This window comes from Neofelis nebulosa, chromosome 7, assembly GCF_028018385.1.
Source record: "Neofelis nebulosa isolate mNeoNeb1 chromosome 7, mNeoNeb1.pri, whole genome shotgun sequence".
Taxonomy (NCBI): domain Eukaryota; kingdom Metazoa; phylum Chordata; class Mammalia; order Carnivora; family Felidae; genus Neofelis; species Neofelis nebulosa.
In genome coordinates this window covers 121,310,582-121,331,578 of record NC_080788.1, presented here as the reverse complement: position 1 = coordinate 121,331,578, position 20,997 = coordinate 121,310,582, and the positions used below count along the sequence as shown (strand labels likewise).

At 49.9% G+C, this 20,997-nt stretch overlaps 1 non-coding gene across 1 annotated transcript; it reads right to left on the bottom strand.

The window, feature by feature from the left end:
- Positions 1–20,617: 20,617 nt before the first annotated feature.
- LOC131518525 (small nucleolar RNA SNORA17) lies at positions 20,618–20,742 on the bottom strand. The gene has a single exon (XR_009265194.1). It is a non-coding gene; the product is annotated as a small nucleolar RNA SNORA17 (small nucleolar RNA).
- Between the last annotated feature and the right edge of the window lie 255 nt (positions 20,743–20,997).

The window sequence follows — 20,997 nt, the reverse complement described above, 5'->3', positions numbered from 1 at the left end:
CCCCCCCCCCCCCCCCCCCCCCGCACCTGCCCGACTCTGCCAAGGTCTGGAAGGAGCTTGCCCTACCCTCACTGCCGGAGCCCTGCCCCTCTGTGTTTGGTACCGCCCTCTTTCCTTGTAAATACGGCCGAGCCTGCATACCTGACCCTACCCTCGCTCCACCAACAGTAACTCAATGAAGGGGTGAGCAGAGGGCCAGGCAGGTTTGGGGGCGCCCCTCTCCTGGAAACCTGCGATCATTTTTGCCCTCCCCTTCCTCTTTTTCTTTCTCAATATCAGTCCCTCTGCTCCCACCTCCTTCGGTCTCCGTTCCCTGCCCTATCCCTTCTTCTGGCTTGCTCTCCTTTGGCTGGCTGCCTGCTGCCTGCCAGAAACGCCCAGGAGAGCTGAGAGGGCTCCCTTGGTCCCCCCAGAGCTTCTCCCGGCCTTCAGTCTAGCTCCTTCTCCACTTGGCTTGGCCCATGTGGTCTTTTTTTTTTTTTTTTTTAATGTTTTTATTTATTTTTGAGACAGAGAGAGACAGAGCATGAGCAGGGGAGGGGCAGAGAGAGAGGGAGACACAGAATCTGAAGCAGGCTCCAGGCTCCGAGCCGTCTGCACAGAGCCCGATGCAGGGCTCGAACCCATGAACCCTGAGATCACGACCTGAGCCGAAGTCCGATCCTTAACCGACTGAGCCACCCAGGTACCCCAACCCATGCGGTCTTTTTTAAGGAATCTGGTCTAGGGGTGCCTGGGTGGCTCGGTGGGTTAAGCATCAGACTTGATTTGAGCTCAGGTCATGATCTCACAGTTTGTGAGTCGGAGTCCAGGTTGCACAGCCTGCTTGGGATTTTCTCTCCCTCTTTCAGCCTCTCTCTCTCTCTCAAAATAAACAAATAAACTTTTAGAAAGTAAAGGAATCTGGCCTACCCCAACCTGAACATCCAGAACTGCTATCTGAAGTGCACCTCTGAATGGTCATAGGATTTTCTGGCTTTATCAAACACCCCCCCCCCAATGTTTTCAAATGTCACCTGATGGGGCACCTGGGTGGCTCAGTTGATTAAGCATCTGACTTCGGCTCAGGTCATGATCTCAGGTCATGATCTCACAATTCGTGGACTTGAGCCCCTCATTGGGCTCTGTGCTGACAGCTCAGAGCCTGGAGCCTGGAGCCTGCTTCAGATTCTGTGCCCCCTCTTTCTCTGCCCCTCCCCTACTCGCTCGCTGTCTCTCTCTCTCAAAAATGAATAAAAACATTTAAAAAAATTTTTAAATGTCACCTTATGAGTTAATGTTCATTTTGTTGGGTATGATAATGATAATGCAGTTCTATTTTTAAGTCACTATCTATTAGAGATATATTTGTTGAAGTATTTCCAGATGAAATGTTCGACGGGAGGGGAGCAAGCTGGTGAGGGCACGGATAGGAGGGAATAACCTCCAGCTGCAGTTTCCTGAGATTCACTGATGGGTCCATGAGGGTTCGTTATATACCCCATTGTCTACTTTCTCCTTCATAGAAAGTTAAAAAAAAAAAATAGTGCTCTGGCAATCAAAAGAGAGAGAAATGAGTAAATAAAGAAAGGCAGAATGCTAATAATTCTTGAAGCAGGGTGATGAATACATGTGGGTTCGTAGCATTATTTTCTCTACTTTTTTGATATATTTGAAAACTTTCATGATAAAAAAAAATCTTAAACATTTGAAAAGATGTCATCTTATCATGGACACTTCAACTGTGTAAATCTGCCTCCTGCCCTTAGCACGCACTGCCTGCATGTTGGCAACAGGTGTTTCCTCAAAGGCTTCGTGGATCTGCTGCCTTCTCTCTCAGATGAGCACACTGAAATGCTCCAGAAAATGCCCCAAGGACTTCCTTGGCTGGGCCGTGCTGCTTTTATATCTCCATGGCTTTGCACATGCTGTTCCTTCCATCTGAACCACCCTTTCCTGACCCACCTACCTCTTACTTAGCCTTGGCCCCTCTTCTGTCAAGCTTTCTATGATGTTCCCAGGCTTTGAGCCCCTACTGAACCTTGTACATGCCTCTGTGTTATACCATTTACCTTGAATTCCAATATTCACTTATATGCCTGGCTTAGACTTTTAGGTACTCAAGAGCAGAGATTTTTTTTTATGTTTATTTATTCATTTTGAGAGAGAGAGAGAGAGAGAGAGAGAGAGAGAGAGAGAGTATGTGAGCAGGGGAGGGGGGAAGAGAGAGGGAGAGAGAGAATCCCAAGCAGGCTCCAAGCTATCACCAAAGGGCCCAACATGAGGTCAATCCCATGAGCTGTGAGATCATGACCTGAGCCAAAATCAAGAGTTGGACACTTACCCGACTGAGGCGTCCAAGCGCTCCAAGAACAGGGATCATTCTTTATTCGACGTTCCATCATGATGACTTCAAATACCATCTGTATACTCATGACTCCCAAATTATTTTCATGAGCCAGATTCTCTTAAGCACCAGAGCCATAGATGCAGGTCCAGATGCCCCCTGAACTTCTCCCCTTGGAGGTACTAGGCCCCCAAAATTCAGTGAATCCCAAACTGAACATGTTCTCTTGCCCCAAAACTTACTCCTCCTGTTATCCCTAGCAGGTGGACGGGGCCACTCTCCATCAGTCACTGAACCCACACATCTGAACTTCGCCCTGTACCTCTCCTCCCCTTCACCTCCACACCTGGCCAACTTCCGTTTTTGTATCAGGCTTAGCTTAATCGTCACTTCCTCCTTGAACCTCCAAGTCTAGGTACGGGACTCTTACTGAGAACTTCTTTACCACCCTATGAAATGGCACTTGGCACCGAATGTTAGTTGCCTCGTCTTCCCCACCGGCCGTCTTGGCCACAGCCATCTCCCCAGCACCTGACGCAGGGCTCGCATGTAGGACATTTAACCCATATTCACCCAGTAGTAAACTTTGTATTCATGGGACCTAGCACATAGCTCAAAAAATATTTGTCAAATGAATGAATGAATGAATGATTTTACAGCCCCTAAAATCAAACAAGCAAAAGAATTGGGTTCTAAAAAGCAGCCCGTGGGCCTCCTGAGTGGCTCAGTCAATTAAACATCCGACTCTTGACTTCAGTTCAGGTCATGGTCTCATGGTTCATGAGTTTGAGCCCCCACGTCGGGCTCTACACCGACAGCACTGATATCTGGGAGCCTGCTTAGGATTCTCTGTCTCCCTCTCGCTCTGCCCCTCCCCTGCACGTGCACATGCTCTCTCTCAAAAATAAATAAACACTTCGTAAAAATAAATAAAAAATGAATAAAAAGCAGCCCAATGCTCATAAACAGCATTGAATGATGAAACTATGCTCCCAGGAAACTTTTTTTTAATGTTTATTTTTGAGAGAGAGAGAGAGAGAGAGAGAGCGCGCGCGAGCAGGTGGGGGAGGGGCAGAGAGAGAGGAACAGAGGATCTGAAGGTGCAACAGAGAGCAGAGAGCCTGACTCAGGGCTCGAACTCACGAAACCACCAGATCATGACCTGAGCCGAAGTTGAGCGCACTCAGGCGCCCCCCCCAGGAAACTTTAGACAGACAAATTAGCACATCCACTCCTCAAGGCTGCCCTACGCCAAAGGTCAACTATTTTACTTAAATGAGTCTTTAGGCCCTCTTCTCGTAGTGAACTATTAGAAATAACCGAGGCACTAGCAGGGTGAAAGCTCCTCGTTTTAGTGACATACTCAGCTGGGGAAACTAAACACGCATGTTGAAAAATCGAAAGCCAGATCCTGACTCTGCCCCGCCCTCACGTCCTTCATGTTTAACTTTTCCTCCCTATTACCTTCCAGGACCGTAGAAAGACTGGCTGAAGGCTGTAAAACAGAAGCTATGTAAATAAGGGAAGCATCTGAAGCTCCGGTGCCATTTAAGGCCACAGCTGTCCCGCAAAAGCCAGGGGTGCTGCTGTTGAGTCAGGTGGCTGGGAGGGCCGATGGGGGGGGGGCCCGAGGGGCCCCTCTCCTTAGCTGTCAGATGCCTGCGGGGGCACTGAGGCCCTTCAGCTTCTCCATTTGTCATTTGCAGCAGGGCCAAATGCTCGGGTCTCTGGGGACCCGGCGAGGCTGCTGTAATTTTTCCCAAGGGTTTCAGCTCAATCTGGGTGAAACCTTGAGAAACCAAGAGGGAAAGAGCCCTCAGTCAGATGCAATTCAAGGCAGCGAAGATTTATCGGGCATGCACATACATGAGTCCTTGGAAGGAATACTAAAGAAGTCTATGTCCCCGATGGTGCCCTCAAGGGGCTGAGCCCCGTGGAAAAAATACAGAGCGAAGCACGTGAGGAAAAAAACCAGGGGACGCAGAGGCAGCATGTCATCAAGTGCCACATTACGCGGTTCAGGCTTTGCAAGGATCAAAGACGCAAAAGAGTAATGTGACCAGGAGAAAGCAAGGAGGGCCTCGTTGTACTATCTGATGTTGGATGCCCGCTCGGGGCCAAGTAGCACGTATATTAGCGCTTGGTCTTTACAAACCTCATGAGATAGGCTCCGAGAGGCTAAATAACTTGCCCAAGGTGACAGCTGGTGAATGGCGGGCCCAGGGTTCTAACTCCAACCTCAAAGCCTGTGTTCCCGACCACCACACATATATGGCCTCAGAAAGGGTACTGTTTATTATGACTGAGACCCTGAGCTGACACCTTCACACGTACCGTTTTTTTTTCACCGTCACGCTATCCCGAGGAGGGGAGGTATTACCACTCCCGCCTGACACTCGGAAAAACTGAGGCTCACAGAAGTTAATGTGCCCCAGGGAAGGGGAAGGACCGGGAGACCCCGTAATTGCCATGCCATTCAAGCTAATTCAGATAACTTGTGCATATCCATTCTCCACCCCACCCCCACCCCTGATTTTTATTTGAGCCACAAAGATTCTAGAAACACAAAGGCACCATTTTAGGAGTTGGGCACATTCAGATACTGTGGATGATGAGCTGTCTTTCAAATACGAATTGATAAGCAGTCTTTTTGCAGCTCAGTAATCCGCCCCGGGAAGGAAGCACAGCCTCACGGGGACTCACTATCCCACCAGGTCCACACTGGCAAGTATCACCATGAAATATGACGGCTGAGCCTTTGGAAAGCACGCTTTGTATCACGCACTGTTGCAGTTCCTTGACGGTTTCCGACCGCCACCAACTTTTGTTGATCGCTTCAAACACCGTCATATCCCCGGGCACAGTGCCAACCCTTCTCTCCACGAATCCCGTTTTGTGGATGAGGAAACTGAGGGTCAGGGAGGCTAAGTGACTTGCTCCAGATCATGCAACTGGTCAGTTGCAGAGCCAGATTTCTTGCCCCCGAGGCCAGAACCTGAGCTTCCATCATTCTCAGTGACGGTTTGCGCCTGAATGGACAGTAAGGCTCTTCTTCAATTTTTGAAAAACTTAAAGCTGCAAAGGTGCCCTTTGTTGATACAAAAATGCACAAAGGGGTATTTGTCCATCTCGTTGACAACCTTTGTAATTTTTGATGAGTAACCTAATCTCTCTCTGTAATCTCAAGCCCTGTAAAACATGGATAACATGGCTTCCACACCCTAAGGCTGTTATGCAGACTAGGTGAGATAGCATATAAAATGCCTAACATCAGGGGCGCCTGGGTGCCACAGTCAGTTAAGCGTCCGACTTCGGCTCAGGTCATGATCTCACGGTTTGTGAGTTCGAGCCCCGCGTCGGGCTCTGTGCTGACAGCTCGGAGCCCAGAGCCTGCTTCCTATTCTGTGTCTCCCTCTCTCTCTGCTCCTCCCCTGCTCACACGCTGTCTCTCTCTCAAAAATAAATAAAGATTTTAAGAGATTAGAAAAAAAAAAAAAGATACAACGCCTAACATCATGCCTGGCATATTGCCAGCACTCCATAAATGATACTTATTAGCAGTGGCGATATTTATTGTCTACTGTTTCCCAAGCCTTATGCTGTGTGTTATAAACAGTGTTTAAAATAAGATTCTGACATCATATATGGAAGATACATACATACATATATATGTATATGATTGGAAGTATACCGGCGAGCAGTCTAGAGTGACATAAACCAAAAGAGTAACAGTAATTATAGGAGGTTTTCATTTCCTTCTGCGTCTGTATACATTTCCCCAGTTTTTCTATAAAAACCATGAACGGATTGCTTTTGTAATCAAAATAAAGAAAATCTTGGGAAATCCATTGGAAGTGCATTTCATTTTGGAGTGAGAGGAACACCGTATGTCAAAGAAGCCATGGAAGTTTGAAACATTTTAAAAGGTGTACTAGCTTAAAAGCCCCAGGAGGGAAGAAGTAGCTTTTCCCCCACAAAGCCGAGCAAACCCAGCTGGCTTCGCCAGCAGTTGCCATGACCCCTGGTTCTAGAACGAGACACTTAGGATGGGAAGAGGAAGGCTCTCCCGTGGCAACCGCGCATCTGGTGGCTGAAATCTCTTTAGTTGTTCTGAGGCCAAGCCCTGCCGGACCCGGCGCCCTCCTGCATCCTGTCACCCCTTCACCCTGACGCGTGCATCCTTCCCGGGTGTGTGGCCACCTCTCACACCGATGCAGGTGCAGCAGCAGCAGCGAGTGGCCGTCTGCAGCTCTCCCCGCCTGGAAAGGCAGGTCCAGCTGCTGAGGGAGGACCCACCGGGACCGGCTAGATAGCAGCTTCCATGGACACCAAGGGTAGCCTCTGAGAAGGGCGGGGTGGGGAGGGAAGGGGTCCTGCGGCCGGAGTGCTTCTGCTCCCCAAGGAATCTCCCATTCGATCCTCACCATGGACTGGGGTTGGGAGGGGGAGGGTACCTGGAAACTCGATCTCGCAGACCGAGTGTTGGGAAGTTCAGAGCCTCGCTCAAGTGCCACAGCTAGTGTGAAGCGAAGCACGCACTGTTTCAGGCGACACCAGAGCAAATGTTGCAAGAGCGGTGAGGGCTGTGGCAGATGGGGGGGGGGGGGGGGGGCGGGTAGCGAAAACAGGGCCAGCTTTTCAGCTCCGGGTTGGGGGGCGGGGGGGGGGGGGGGCAGCTGTGCCGTGCCTGAATGCGGGACCCACCATGGCCAACCGGGTCTTCTGGCTGTTTTGTGAAATGTCTCGGTTTCTGAATGTTGGATTCATTTTAAAAGTGATCTAAGATGAAAGCATCTGAGTGCCAGCCAGAACGCTCCTCCAGGCCGGGTGTGGCCGGCCAACTTGTACCCTCGGCCTCGGGGGTCGCCTGGGTTGCCCAGCCTGCCCAGTCGTGCCATTTGCACGCGCTGTGACCAGGGGGTTTCAGGCTCCCCTGGAGAAGAGGGGACACTTCCCATTGGGCCGGTAACCCCAGAGAAATGAGAAAAATATCCGGGTTTTCAGATTACCGGTGCCAGAAGATGGGCTAGGACCAAATTAGCCAGGTGAGCAGGGAGCTGGATTTGGTATCTAGGTCTCTCTGACCACAGCCCCTTTATTGTTGTAGGCAGAGCCGGTCAGCAGACATTGCTTCAGGGATGACGATACATCCACTTATACTGGGCGAGATCCTGGGGATAAAGTCAGGAACAGAACAGAAAGAATCCTGCTGCATAGAGTTTACAGCTGAGAGAGGGGAGGCCAAAAATAACCAAGGGCGTGCTCCCCCGGGGGGGAAAGGCCCAGGAAGAAAAGTTAAGCAAGCTAAGGCAGACACAGCACAATGAAGGCCACACTGGTCATGAAGGCCTTCTTGATCAGGTGAGATATGGACAGAGACCCGACTTCATCGAAAGCCATGTGGGTTTCTGGGGAAGAGCAGGCCAGGAGCAGTAGGTGCAGAAGCCCTGAGGCGTGGGGACATGTGATGCAGGAGGGAGCCCTGAGTCAGTATGTCTGGGGCAGAAAGGAAAATACAAGGAGACGAGGTCGGAGGAGGTAAGCAGAGGGAGGAGCGCGCTCCGTCATGTAGGACCACGTTGGCTCTCGTCAGGACAGGTCCTAGGGATGAGACAGGAATGAGATCTGCCCTCAGCCCTCAAAGCTTGCAGCTTGACCCCGTGACCACTGTATCCTGCTCCGATCCACCTGTATATTCCTGGCATCCAGAATTCTCCTCACATCCCCATTGGCCTCGGTGCCATTTGGCTGCAGGAGGGACGCTTCAGGGAGCCCACTCAGCACAGGGCCACTCTCTGGATCCGGATCGAGAGGCAGCGAGAAGGGAAAGCATGTGCTGGCTGCCCACCGTAGGATCGGACATGCGAGACTCCGTGGTGAAATGCGCACCCCCACTTCACAGGCTGACACGGGGACAAGAACCATTACCTTCCATTAGGTCCCAGAAGTGCTTTTGTGGTCGCGTATTCATGCAACAAGAATGTATTGAGTGACTGCTGAGCACTGAGTCCTGACTAGGACTTGAGTAGCCACACGTGAAGGGGACGACCATCCCCACCACAGAGCCCCCAGGCCCGAGGGGATACAGACGAGCAAACGGGCCACACGAGCACAGCAGGTAAGTTCGGCGATGGGGGCGGAACAGGAGACACTGGGCCGGGTGTGCTGGCAAATGTTTGACGCCTGGCTCTCTGGAAAACTATGCGTGGGTTTATGAATTTTACTGCTATAAAGGATGCACAGCACATAATATGCCAATAATAACAAAACATACCGTACTCTTTATTGTAAGCTTCGTACAACCAAAATGGGTTTTCGCAGAATGCTTTTGTTGATTTTTGCTAACACTGGGGTCTGGAGCCAATCTATCGTTGGAACTGATGAACAGGTGTGGTTCCAACAGAGTATTTGCTGATATTCTTGTTTATGCTAATAAGAAAGACAGAACTGAGATAAAAAGGTATGTTGGGATTTCACTTATTTGTCAGTGACGGGAACAACTTCTTTGCCGAACCGGATGGTAGTTTTTAAATTACCAAATGGTGGGGTGCCTGGGTGGCTCAGTCGGTTGAGCATCTGACCTCGGCTCGGGTCACCATCTCAAGGTTCGTGAGTTGGAGCCCCGTGTCGGGCTCTGTGCCGACAGCTCAGAGCTGAGCTGTCGGCACAGAGCCTGGAGCCTGCTTCGGATTCTGTGCCTCCCTCTCTCTGCCCCTCCCCTGCTTGTGTTCTCACTCTCTGTCTCTCTCTCTCCCAAAAATAAATAAACATTTAAAAATAAATAAGTACCAAATGAATATCTCCTCGATTTTTTTGTGCAACTCACAGTGCAATGGCTACAAACACCCTTTCAAGTTTAATCTGCATTTTCTCCATCACGTCCTTATGTTTGGACAATCAACAATCCCCCATTTAGAGTATTTGCTGTTTTTCATTGTGTAAATATACACACAAAGGCTGATTTCAAACGGGGCGGGGCGGGGGGGGGCGGGCTTTGGGAGGTGGTTAGGTCATGAAGGTGTAACCCTCAGGAATAGGATTAGTGCCTTTACCCAGAAGCTCCTGAGGGATCCCTTGCCCCCTCTACCCTGTGAGGACGTAGGAGAAAGAAGGCACTGACTCTAAACCAGGAAGGGGGCCCTCACCAGAAGACAACCAGGTTGGTGCCTTGATCTTGGACTTCCAGTCTCCAGAACTGTGAGAAATATAGTTCTGTTATTTATAAACGACCCAGTCTGATGGATCTTATTATAGCTGCCCAGACAGACTAAGACACGGTGTAATATACTAAACGAAGATTTGGGAAGAGGTGCCCAGTCGCCTACCAAGTATATGGTATTTTCACCATGGAGATGCATGAGACATAACTTCAAGAGCATCGGCAAAAGCAAAAGGTGCTAAAGCAATTAGGAAATGGTGAATGTTTAGTATGTGTTACCATATGTGAATTCTTAATAATGTCCGTGTTTAACAACCCAGCTCGCAAGATTCCTGAAAATGGAAGGAACAGTCCGTTCTTTCAAAGCACAAACTGTAGGCAGTCAGGCCAGCTGAGACCAAAGGGGCGGGGCCTAACAAGGCCCAGTGGGCCCCTGTGTTCAGGCTAAGGAAAGGCCTAGAAGGGGAAGATGTCATCTCAGCCGCTGAGCAGGGAGAGTATTATTGAGAGAGAGTCATTCTCTTTACAAGGAATTGATTTGGCCTTGAACTGGGGCAAAAGCCCTCCAAGTCCAAGGCATGCTGCAGCCCTGAGGCTTTAAAGGAAGGGGGAGGGGGCGGCTGGGTGGCTCAGCTCCTTAAGCATCCAACTCTTGATTTCTGCTCAGGTTGTGATCTCACGGTGGTTCATGCGCTCCAGTCACTCTGTGCTGTGTCTTTCTCAAAGTAAATAAATACTGGGGCGCCTGGATGGCTCAGTCGGTTGGGCGTCCGACTTCGGCTCAGGTCATGATCTCACACTCCGTGAGTTCGAGCCCTGCATCGGGATCTGTGCTGATAGCTCGGAGCCTGGAGCCTGCTTCAGATTCTGTGTCTCCCTCTCTCTCTGCTCCTCCCCTGCTCCTGCTATGTCTCTCTCTGTCTCAAAAATAAATAAAAACTGGGGCGCCTGGATGGCTCAGTCGGTTGGGCGTCCGACCTCAGCTCAGGTCATGATCTCGCGGACCGTGAGTTCGAGCCCCGCGTCAGGCTCGGTGCTGACAGCTTGGAGCCTGGAGGCTGTTTCAGATTCTGTATCTCCCTCTCTCTCTGACCCTCCCCTGTTCATGTTCTGTCTCTCTCTGTCTCAAAAATAAATAAACGTTAAAAAAAAATTTTTTTTAATAAATAAATAAATAAATAAATAAATAAAAACTTAAAAAAAAATTCTCTCAAAGTAAATAAATAAACTTTAAAAAATAAATAAAGGAAGGGGGAAGACTGTGTGTGATGGAGGGAGGGGCTGGGAGCTCCCAGGGGATCCAGGTGGAGAGGGAGGCAAAGGGCAAGGAAGGGTGAGCTGAGTTGAGTGCTGGGCATGGCACAAGGGGACCCAGCCCTAGAAGAGTCTCCTCCCTCAAACTTCAGGAAAAGCCACACCACAGAGAGAAAAAACACTTGAAGAGTTTAACTTCTTGTGAAAAATGCAGGGAAGAGACTGAAACTTGTGTCAGGGTTAATGCCCACACAGGCCCAGAAGTGAGAGAGCTCGGGGTATCCCAAGCACTGAAAATGATTCATCCCCCAGAGCCCAAGGTGTGAGGTGGGAATGGGGAGTGGGGAAGATAGAGCCCCCAGAAGTCAAGCTGACGGTGATGGATCCTGACTTGTGCAGCTCAACACTACAGGTGTTTTATTCCCGGCCTCTTGGCCTCCCATCCGCAGTCACTCCAGGCGTGGACAGCCAACAAGTGACCCAGACCTTGCGGGGGCCCCCACCAGAGTCAGGCTAATGCCCGTGCTGGGGAGGCCTTGATCTCCTTCCCTAGACCCCAAAGACAGGGGAGTGACAGGACTCAGGCAAAGCTCCTCTGAAGGGATCACTAACACCTGCCCCTTTGCTAACAATGATCTCTAACGGGTCCCAGGGCCCCCAGAGCGGGGACAGCAAGGATTTTCCACCCCAGCTGCAGAATGTCCTCTTCTTGGTCTCTTGAAACTCACCCCACGGTGACACAGCAGCTCCGGGCAGTGACTAACCCGGGTTTGAGGTGAGTCTTTCCATGATGGGGTAATGAAGCTTTGGAAAAAGCCCCCTTCTCAGGGGGGGTTTCTTCTATCTGCAGTTGGCTCATCCTGAAGTCAGAATTCTTGCCTTCCTCTTCCCCATTTTCTAAAGTCCATACATATCCTGTTCCTGTGGGAAAAGAAGAGGGGCCGCTCCTGTAAGCTCCAAAATCCAGCTCTTCGTCGCTCTATTTGCCCCCAAGCACCTGCTTGTCTCCTACCTCCCGGGGGCTAGAGCCACAAGGCCTGTGACCACTACATGCTCCCGTCTCCCAGGAGCCCATGGTCCAGTGGGCAGGGGGGACAGACAAACTGACGGTTGCCATGCACCATGACATGCGTCCTCACAGAGATCAGCCCGGGGCCCTCAGGGTGGCCTGGAGACTGGGGCAGATTGGGAAAGGCTGCCCAGAGCTGGTGGCAGGTGAGTCCAGAATTAAACACGGAGTTGCATTAGCCTGGCTGAGAAGCACGGGTAGGACGCATGGAACAGATGGAACAGCACAGGCAAAGACATGAGAAAAGAAGGCACATTCAGGCTGTTATGAGTGGATTTTGGTGTGATGGACTACATTCTCGTTTACATTTCTACAACCCGATGAAGTCAGGCGTGGCTATGGGACTTACTTGGCCAATGACATTTGAGCCGACGTGGCACCATTCATTTCCAGACAGAAATGCATGGTTCAAGAGCCAGGGACCTCTTTCTCTACCCCTGCAATCGCGGAAACACACGGCAACATGGAGCTTCTACCAGAGCCTGGATCCCTGAGTCACTATAACGAATGGAGCCCCCTGCTGGTCTGAATGGCCATGCAGTGTGAGCAAGAAATGAACTCAATGGCTCATTTGTTACTACGGCATAACCTAGCCTGTTCCTAGCTGATACCATTGGCCTGGCTGCGGAGGGTTTATCCCGGGGGGGGGGGGGGGGGGGGTGTCAGATGAGCCTGCCTGTGTATGCGGTCAGCTAGATCCCCTATTCTTTCTCCAGATCTCAGACAGCAGCACAAGCTGTACATAAGTGGATTAGAATCCTAGCTTTATCATTTACTCGTTCCGAGAGTTGGGGAAGTTTAGTTAAATCCTTTGAGCCTAAGTTTATCCATCTATAACTGGAGAATAATGAAAATAAGATTACCTCCTTCCCAGGGCTGCTGTGTTTCCTGAGTAAATCAATGCTCGATCTTCCCTCTCCCCAGTTTTGACACTTGTCAAAAGTGTCACGAAGGTACTTGTTCCAAATGCAGATTCCTGACCCTCCCCCCCCACCCCCCCGCCACCCTACACCTACCGAGTCTGAATCTCTGCAGGTCAGGCCCAGCCATCTGTGCTTTCAGAAATCACTCCGGGTAGTGTTTTTGCGTGTTGCAGTTTAGGAACCACGACCTTTAAAGTTTTGATAGACAGTCAAAACCTCTGCCCCGAGAAAGGATCGTTGCTTGGAGGCTGGCTTGGCCTGAGGCCAAGAATCTTCAGACTGCCGCAGATCAGGTGGCCACAGTGCCTCGGACAAAAGCCAGAGGCTTAAAAGCTCTGTATTACTTAGAGATCAGGTAACGTCACTTGGAGCCAGCTCAGTGTGTACAACTCCAGCATTAATCAGCCCTCTGCGGCAGAGGCCCAGATCTGTGCTGAGCTTTTCATGAGGTGTTCTTCTCCGAGGGAGAGCTTTCAGGGATACACCCCCTCCATAGCCCGGCCCAGGGAGGCTGACCCCTCGGGGATGTGGTACCAGCCCCTTTTCCTTCAGGACGAGGCCGATTCTTCAGAGAATCGTGTAAGACTGAGACCAGGAAGAGGGCTGCAAAACTAGACCCTGGTAAAGTAGCTTCTGAGGGTAGAGAGCTGCCCAAAGGCTGCAGACAGATGCTTTAAGCTACCTGTAGTAGCTTAAAGTAGCTTAAAGTACCAGGCCCAGCTGCCCTCCTGGCCAGCTGCTTCCTCCCAACACATGCCACTGTCATATGGCTCTCTTCCTAAACATTGCTCCAAATGACACTTACACTCAAGAACACACCATGGCTCCCTATGGCTTCCCACCCATGGAATCGGGTGTTAACTTCTTGCTCTGACTTTCAGACCCCTCCACGTCATACCGCACCATGCCTTTCAGTCCTTTCCCCCACTACGTTCCCAGCCTACTAAGTTCTCTCTTCCCTCCCTTGCCACGGTAACCCACCTGGGAGGGGAGTTCAGACCCCTCACCTGTAGCAGATGCTGCCGGTGCCCCACCCGGACCCCCTTTCCTAGGCCGGTGTGGCCATTCCCTGCCGCGAGGTACAGGAGGCCGCCCTCTTGCCTCCACGCTGCACAGCTGTCCATGGGACCAGGCCGAGGTTATACTTCAGTTGAACCCCATCTTTGTGTGGTCTCTTCCCTCCTCCCATCCTGTTTTTCTCACTTCCTCACAGACTTTTTCTCCAGACAGAACGCCCTCATAAATCACCTGCACGAGAATTTATGTCTTGGGCTTTGCTTCCAGGAAGCCTGAGCTACGACTCCCCTGTCATTTGAGAAGTTACCTTGAGGCAACAGTGGCTTCGAACTATATGCCCAGGCAACCTATACCAGAGGTCACAGAACAGAAAGGCTCACAGCCCAAATTAAGCCATTTATTTATTTTATTTTTACTTTTTTTGGACAGAGAGAGAGAGCAGGGGGAGGGGCAGCAAGAGAATCTTAAGCAGGCTCCACGTTCGGTGTGGAGTCCGACACGGGGCTCGATCCCACGACCCTGAGATCGTGACCTGAGTGGAATTCCAGAGTCAGATGCTCAACCAGCTGAGCCACCCAGGCACCCTGAATCACACCATTTATTAATCAATTTAAAACACACAGTGGACAGGAGGAAGGTAAAGAGACAGGACAGGTGATCACATTTAGGTGGAAGGATCACCCTGCCTGAGTCCGGGGTTACAAGCATTTATGTATCTTGTCCTCTCTGCCACAACAGCCTTCTCTCCTGCTGGTGTGGCTACGGGGGTCAGACCCAAGGGCAGGCCAAGGGCAATAGCTGGAGGCAGTGCCCGAAGTAAGCACACAAACGGCCTCTACTGGGGAAGACCAAGGACAAGTATACCTGTTCACACTGCAGCACCCGAGTGCATCTGCTGAGCAGCTGTGGGTTTTCTCTGTTTCTTGGAGTGTCACCAGTGAGTGACCAACACAGGAGTGACATTGCTTCAACCTGGAGAAGACGTGATCCGTGCCTCATAAATCCTTAAGATTTACTTGGTATTCTCATTCCTTGTCTGTAAGCAACATTCTCATTTGATCTATATTCCACCCATATACGTTCTATTTATTCTTTCTGTGTCTAAAAAATCTCCTAAGCTACTTGCTTCTATACTTAATGTCTCTCATTTTCTATAGCAAAACTGAATATTCATAAATAACACGGCAAACACAAGACAGTTCCCTTTTCCAGAATTACCATCTCCTACCCATCGGTCTAAAGAGCTTTGTGTCACCCCAAATATAAAACCACATCCTTTAGTAACGGAACTAGGACTCAGCTCAGGTTTTGAGCACTGGTCTGACTGGCTCTAAGTCCATTGTGCTGTGTGACGTGTTGTTTGGGAACATAGTCTGTCTCCCCTACGGATGGTAGGGACCTGCCCCCCCCCCACACACACACACACACATGCACACAGTGCTTGCCCAGTGCTTGAATGATGTCGTGGGGTTCAACTGAATCCATCAGCATTTTAGAGATGGCTCAGCCAGTTTGCTTTCCTGCGTCATGATCACTGTGCTTAAAAAGCCAGAGGACAGGGGCATCTGGATGGCTCAGTCGGTTGAGCATCCGACTTCAGCTCAGGTCATGATCTTACAGTTCATCAGTTGGAGCCCCGTGTCAGGCTCTGTGCTGACAGCTCAGAGCCTGGAGCCTATTTTGGATTCTGTCTCTCTCTCTCTCTCTCTCTCTCTCTCTCTCTCTGGCCCTCCCCCACTCATGCTCTGTCTCTCTCAAAAATAAACATTTAAAAAATTTTTTTCTAAATAAAAATTAAAAAAAATTAAAAGCCAGAGGACGGAAACAAGCTGCCCCCTCCAGCAAAGCTATGAACAGGGTAGGTGCTAAACCCTGGTTTTCATTGGCCAGATTCAGCCTGTGAGTAACCAGTGTCCTGATATCTCTCCGGATTCAAGAAAGCAAACTCCTGCCCCCGTGCGACTATAAAACCAGGAGCCTCCGTCCGTTTCCAACTGGTCCACCCATCACAGCACTAAAAGCTGAGCTTTTATATATGAAAAGTGCTTGCCAAATTCCCAGAATAGCCGTGGCAGGAAATTGAATAACAAGGTAAAAGTGTAACCCTGCACTACACCGTTAATATTGGAGGGGAGAGGGTGGGACAGTCGATCAAGAAAGAAAAATCTTACTGTTGGCCGGTCAAGCTCATACACAGAGCTCTACTTGAGGCTCAAGCCACCAATTCCAATCCACACAGAAGTGACTGGAGACGAGGATTTGAGAAGGACCCACCCCCCCACTCCGCTCCACTGAACAAACCTTCAGCTCCACAAAACGTGTGGGGTCTTCGTTCTAGCCATTCTGTGCTGCCCCACGGGGCCACCCTTGCCCAGTTAGTAGGAAAACCTCTCCCCTTTACACACTTTCTCTTCTTTGCTCTATCACTCAGGAGGCTTCTGGATGGGGAGGACGATGACGATGATGGTAACAGCTCACATTCACAGAGTCATCGGTTGGGTTCCTGAGAAGAAAGCCCGAGACCAGCGTGCACTGTGTGCTGCCTGGATCGACGCTTTCTGGATCGACAGAAAGGGAGGAAAGAAAGGATTGGGCAGGATTGGGCAGAGGGAGAAGCGGAGCTGAGACGGAAACCCGGCAGAGGCCTCCATCAATCCCACGGAGCGTTCCAGGGCTCGCGTGACCTTCCAGAGTTGTCCTGAGTTGAGGCAAGGGGTTCAGGCCTTTATAGCAACTCATCATACATCAGGCGTTGAATGTTTCCCAAATACGGAGAACGGCGTCTAGCACATAACAAGTGCTCAAAATGTTGTGAATGAATGGATTGGTTCACAAGGGGAAAACTCCAGCGCTGCGTGTTTCAAGAACAACTGGGAGTCTGGCTCCACTTGTCTGTGCTCTGCCCTCTTCCATGGGTTGGCTTTGCCCTCGGGATGGCTTCCATCGAGGTCCCAAGATGGACCCAGGGCTACTTGTATCTGTGCCTTTACCAGGAGGAGAGAGAACTTCACCATTATATCCATCAGAAGACCCAAGTCTTCTCAACTCAGTCGGTTGAGCGTCCAACTTCGGCTCAGGTCATGATCTCGCGGTTTGTGAGTTCGAGCCCCACGTCGGGCTCGGTGCTGACAGCTCGGAGCCTGGAGCCTGCTTCGGGTTCTGTGTCTCCTTCTCTCTCTGCTCCTCCCCCACTTGTGCTCTGTCTCTCTCTATCAAAAATAAATAAGTGAATGTAATAAGAAAAAATTTTTTAATGAAAAAGAATAAAAGAAGACCCAAAGTGTCACACTCCACACTTCACAATACGAACCAATCACTGAGGTAACAGGACTGAGATTGTGCTGATTGTTAGGACATTCAGGACCCCCCTTGACTTCCCACCCAAACCCAGAAAGCAAATATGAGTGCTGGTAGGAAGTGGGGAGAAGAGGAATGGATATCGAGTAGGTAATCAATGAACAACCACTGACCCTTCATCCCATGAGCGTCCAAGCCCTTGAACCCTCCGCTCCCTTCCCCGGGGTCTAGCTTCACCTTCTCCTCATCCCCTGCCTAAATGACCCTCACCTACCTCCACTCTGCAGCTGAGGGTTTGGGGTCATTGGCTACCCTCAGATCCTGTGGGAGAAGGGGAACGAGAAGAAAGAAGTCCACTGAGAGTGGGGTCTAGACTTGGGAAGTTTGAGTCTAATGCAATTAGATTAACCACTCTGCAGAGCCTCAGATAAGTCCCTGTGGCCACACTAGGCAAAATATGCCTTACTCTCTCCCCCCTTTCCCTGCTTTATTTTCCTCAAAGCCCTTATCTCTGTCTGGACTTCTATTGTGTTTATATTTATTTAGTTGTTTGATGCCTTTTCTGCACTGGAACAGATGCTCTGCAAAAGCAACTACTTTCTTTCATTCACGTCTGAGTTTTTGTCATCGACAAAACTCATTTGTGGATGGATGGATGGACGGACGGACGGACGGAGAACCATTGGCCTGTGTTGCTACGGTAACGGGCTCAGTCTCCTCCTCCACCTTCAGTGGCATCGTCAGAGACTTTTTCGTTTTATCCTCCACTCCAAAGTGCCAGGCCTCAGGAAGGCCAACTGGAGAAAGACAAAAGAGGAAATGTCATCCTACCTCAAGTAAATCAGTCTGTCCTTATGAGCCAGAGAACATCTGATCCATAGATATGGGGCCTAAGTGGTCCCCAGTTTTAGAGGGAAAAAAATCAATGAAACTATTTTGTCTGTACAGGTTTCCCAAGTGTGAAATGTAAGATTTTGACAACAATCCTTTTCAACTCTTAATCATCATTAAATTGATAGAAATCACACATCATTAAATTGAGCCTGGCTGGCTCAGTTGGTAGAGCCTGAGACTCTTGATCTCGGGGTTGTGAGTTCGAGCCTCACGTTAAGTGCGGAGATTACTAAAAAATAAAATATTTTACAAAAGAAATCACACATGCACTGTAAGGCCAGCAACAGCCACCTGTCTCACCGTGGCTAATGTTTAATTGGAAGGTGCTGATTGTCACATGGTTCACAGGCTCTTCACCCACAGAAGGACGAGGACAATTCTATCATCTTTCACATGGTGATCTGGGAGCACCAATTAAGAAAAGGAAAAAAAAAGGGGGCGCCTGGGTGGCTCAGTTGGTTAAGTGTCCAACTTCGGCTCAGGTCACGATCTCACGGTTTGTGAGTTCGAGCCCCGCATCAGGCTCTGTGCTGACAGCTTGCTCAGAGCCTGGAGCCTACTCCGGATTCTGTCTCCCTTTCTCTCTGCCCCTGCCCCGCTCACACTCGGTCTCTGTCTCTCTCAAAAATAAACATTAAAAAAAAAGAAAAAAAAAAAAAAAGACCAGAGAATTTGAGGCCAGCCTCCCCGGTTTCCAATCCCAGACCCACTTCTTACTATCTGGGTGGTCTAGAGCAAGTTGATTGATCCTTCTGTGCCTCCACTTTCCCATTCATAAAGTGAGGCTACTCTTAGTAGCTACTGCCCAGGACTCTTGCAAAGATGAAGGAGTTGCCACGTGGGAAGCACTAGGACGAGTGGCTGGCTCGCTGTGGGCACCGAGCAAGTGTGGGCTGTTGGAGCGTCTGGGCTGCAAGGTTGAACACATCAGTCACCAGGCAAGCCTCCGTCACTTACACAACCCACTCACATACACGGAACGCACACATAACACGCACAACACATCCATAACACCTATAGCATACAACAAGGAGAACAAAACACACAAGACACAGGACGTACATACGTGCATACATAACACAGCCAGGCATTTTTCATACTCCGTGCATGGCGGTTTCGTGCAACCTTGCAGCCAAATCCCTGCTGACACACGCCCGTGAGACTCGCTGCTCTTCCCCCTGGTGGGCCAACGTGACATCATGGAATGCCACGACAAAGCAATGTACCAACTGCTCGTTCTAATTGCTCCCGGAGCAAAATACTCACAAGCTTCTCGGCCACAGTGTCTTCTCCAGCGTAGTGTGGTGCTCTGGAGTCAGGCATGAGTTCAAATCCTGACATTACCACTTACCAACTGAGTGACCAGGAACAAGATGCTAAACTGCTCTGGCTGTGATGCTGTTCTCATTTTATGGAGGCGGAAACAACCAGAAAGAACAAACTGCTACCCGTGACTCTCATGTTATCCACGAAAAAGATTTACCTTCCACGGTTGCTATAAGAAATGAAAAGGTAAGGTGTGTACCTCATTTACTTTAGTGCTTGGCACACGCTGATCTATGCTAACCTAACAGGTGGTGGCGGTGGTGGTGAATGACGTTTTCTTTAAGCGGAAAAAAAGTTGCTTGGACTTAATTACTCTAAGCTGCTTTTCATGAACCTAACAGTAAAGGAGACCCATGGTGACTTGAGTCCCCCCAGCACACTTGGGTTCCAGGTCTCATAAACTTTGACCCAGCATCGTGTTGTAACGGTACCATTTCCCTTCATGAAATTCGAGAGGTGATGTTTTGACATTGTTGCCTTTCATTTCCTCTTGATGGGTGGGCTTAACTTGTTTCTCAATTTAGGCGAAGCAAAAGGGAGAAGTATTTTTAAATCGCTGGGATAGCCCAAGTCGGTCCTACCCTTCTGGTCCCTGAGAAGGAGCCCCAAATTGTCTCCTGCTCTCCAGGCATTGGGGCGTTTTCCAGTTCCTCTGATGGCCAAATATAATACTTTCCTTAGTTTCCTCCAAAGTTCCCCCATTTCAGCTTCAACTTTCCCCCCGACACTTGGGTGCCTTCACAATGAGTTTTGAAATAATATCTTAACCATATTTCACGTTCTTGTGGTGCATTTCAGTTCACCAAGTGCTTTCACATCCATTCTTCCTTAAGGGCTCCAGGAAGACATAAGTCCTCTTTATGAGGACACAGCTGAGGCTCAGAGAGGTGAGTCAGCCTTCAAATGCCCCCGTCTCCCGCTACAACAAGAAGACAGTCTTTGACACTTTTCTTAAAACTGCGGTAAAATATGCGTGACACAGAATTCACCGTTTTAATCATTTTCAGGTGCACAGTCCAGCAGCATTAAGCACGTTCCCATGGCTGGGCGGCCATCGCCACCGTCCATCTCCAGAGCTCTTTTCATTTTCCCAAACTGAAACTCCATACCCATTAAACGCTAACACCTTCCTCCCCTTCTCCAGCCCCTGAAACCACCTTTCTACTTTCGGTCTCTATAAGCGTGACTGCTCTGGGAACCGCGTGCAAGAGGATCATACAGGGTCTGTCCTCTGGTGCGGGAGACACTTTTGCGGCAAGATTTCTGGAGGACGTACTGGGATTCCTTCCCCCACTGTATTTGTTTTGCTAATATTGCACATTAGCCAGAGTGTCTATTTTTTGTGTGTGTCAAGTGTCAGACTATTAATATCCAGACATTCATGGGCCAGAACACTGAGTGAGACAAGCCTCTCTTTCTGCCACCTAATGACCCGAGTGTGACACATCAGCCACATCTGCAATGCTCTGAGGGCAGGAGGGTGTCTATTCCTCACCCGAAAGTAACCTACCCTCGTGGACACAAACACCTGGTAGGCCCTGCCCTGCAAAGCACATGTTTTCTAACATTTTGTTTTATGCTGAATGCTGTTTGTTCCTCTTGGGCCTCCAAGAAATTACTTGACTTGTGGACATCAGCAAAAAAGAAAAGAGGGGAGAAGAGGGGGAGGAGAGGAGGAGAGAAGGGAGGAGGGAGGGGAAGGGAAGGGAGGGGAAAGGAGGGGAGAGAAGGG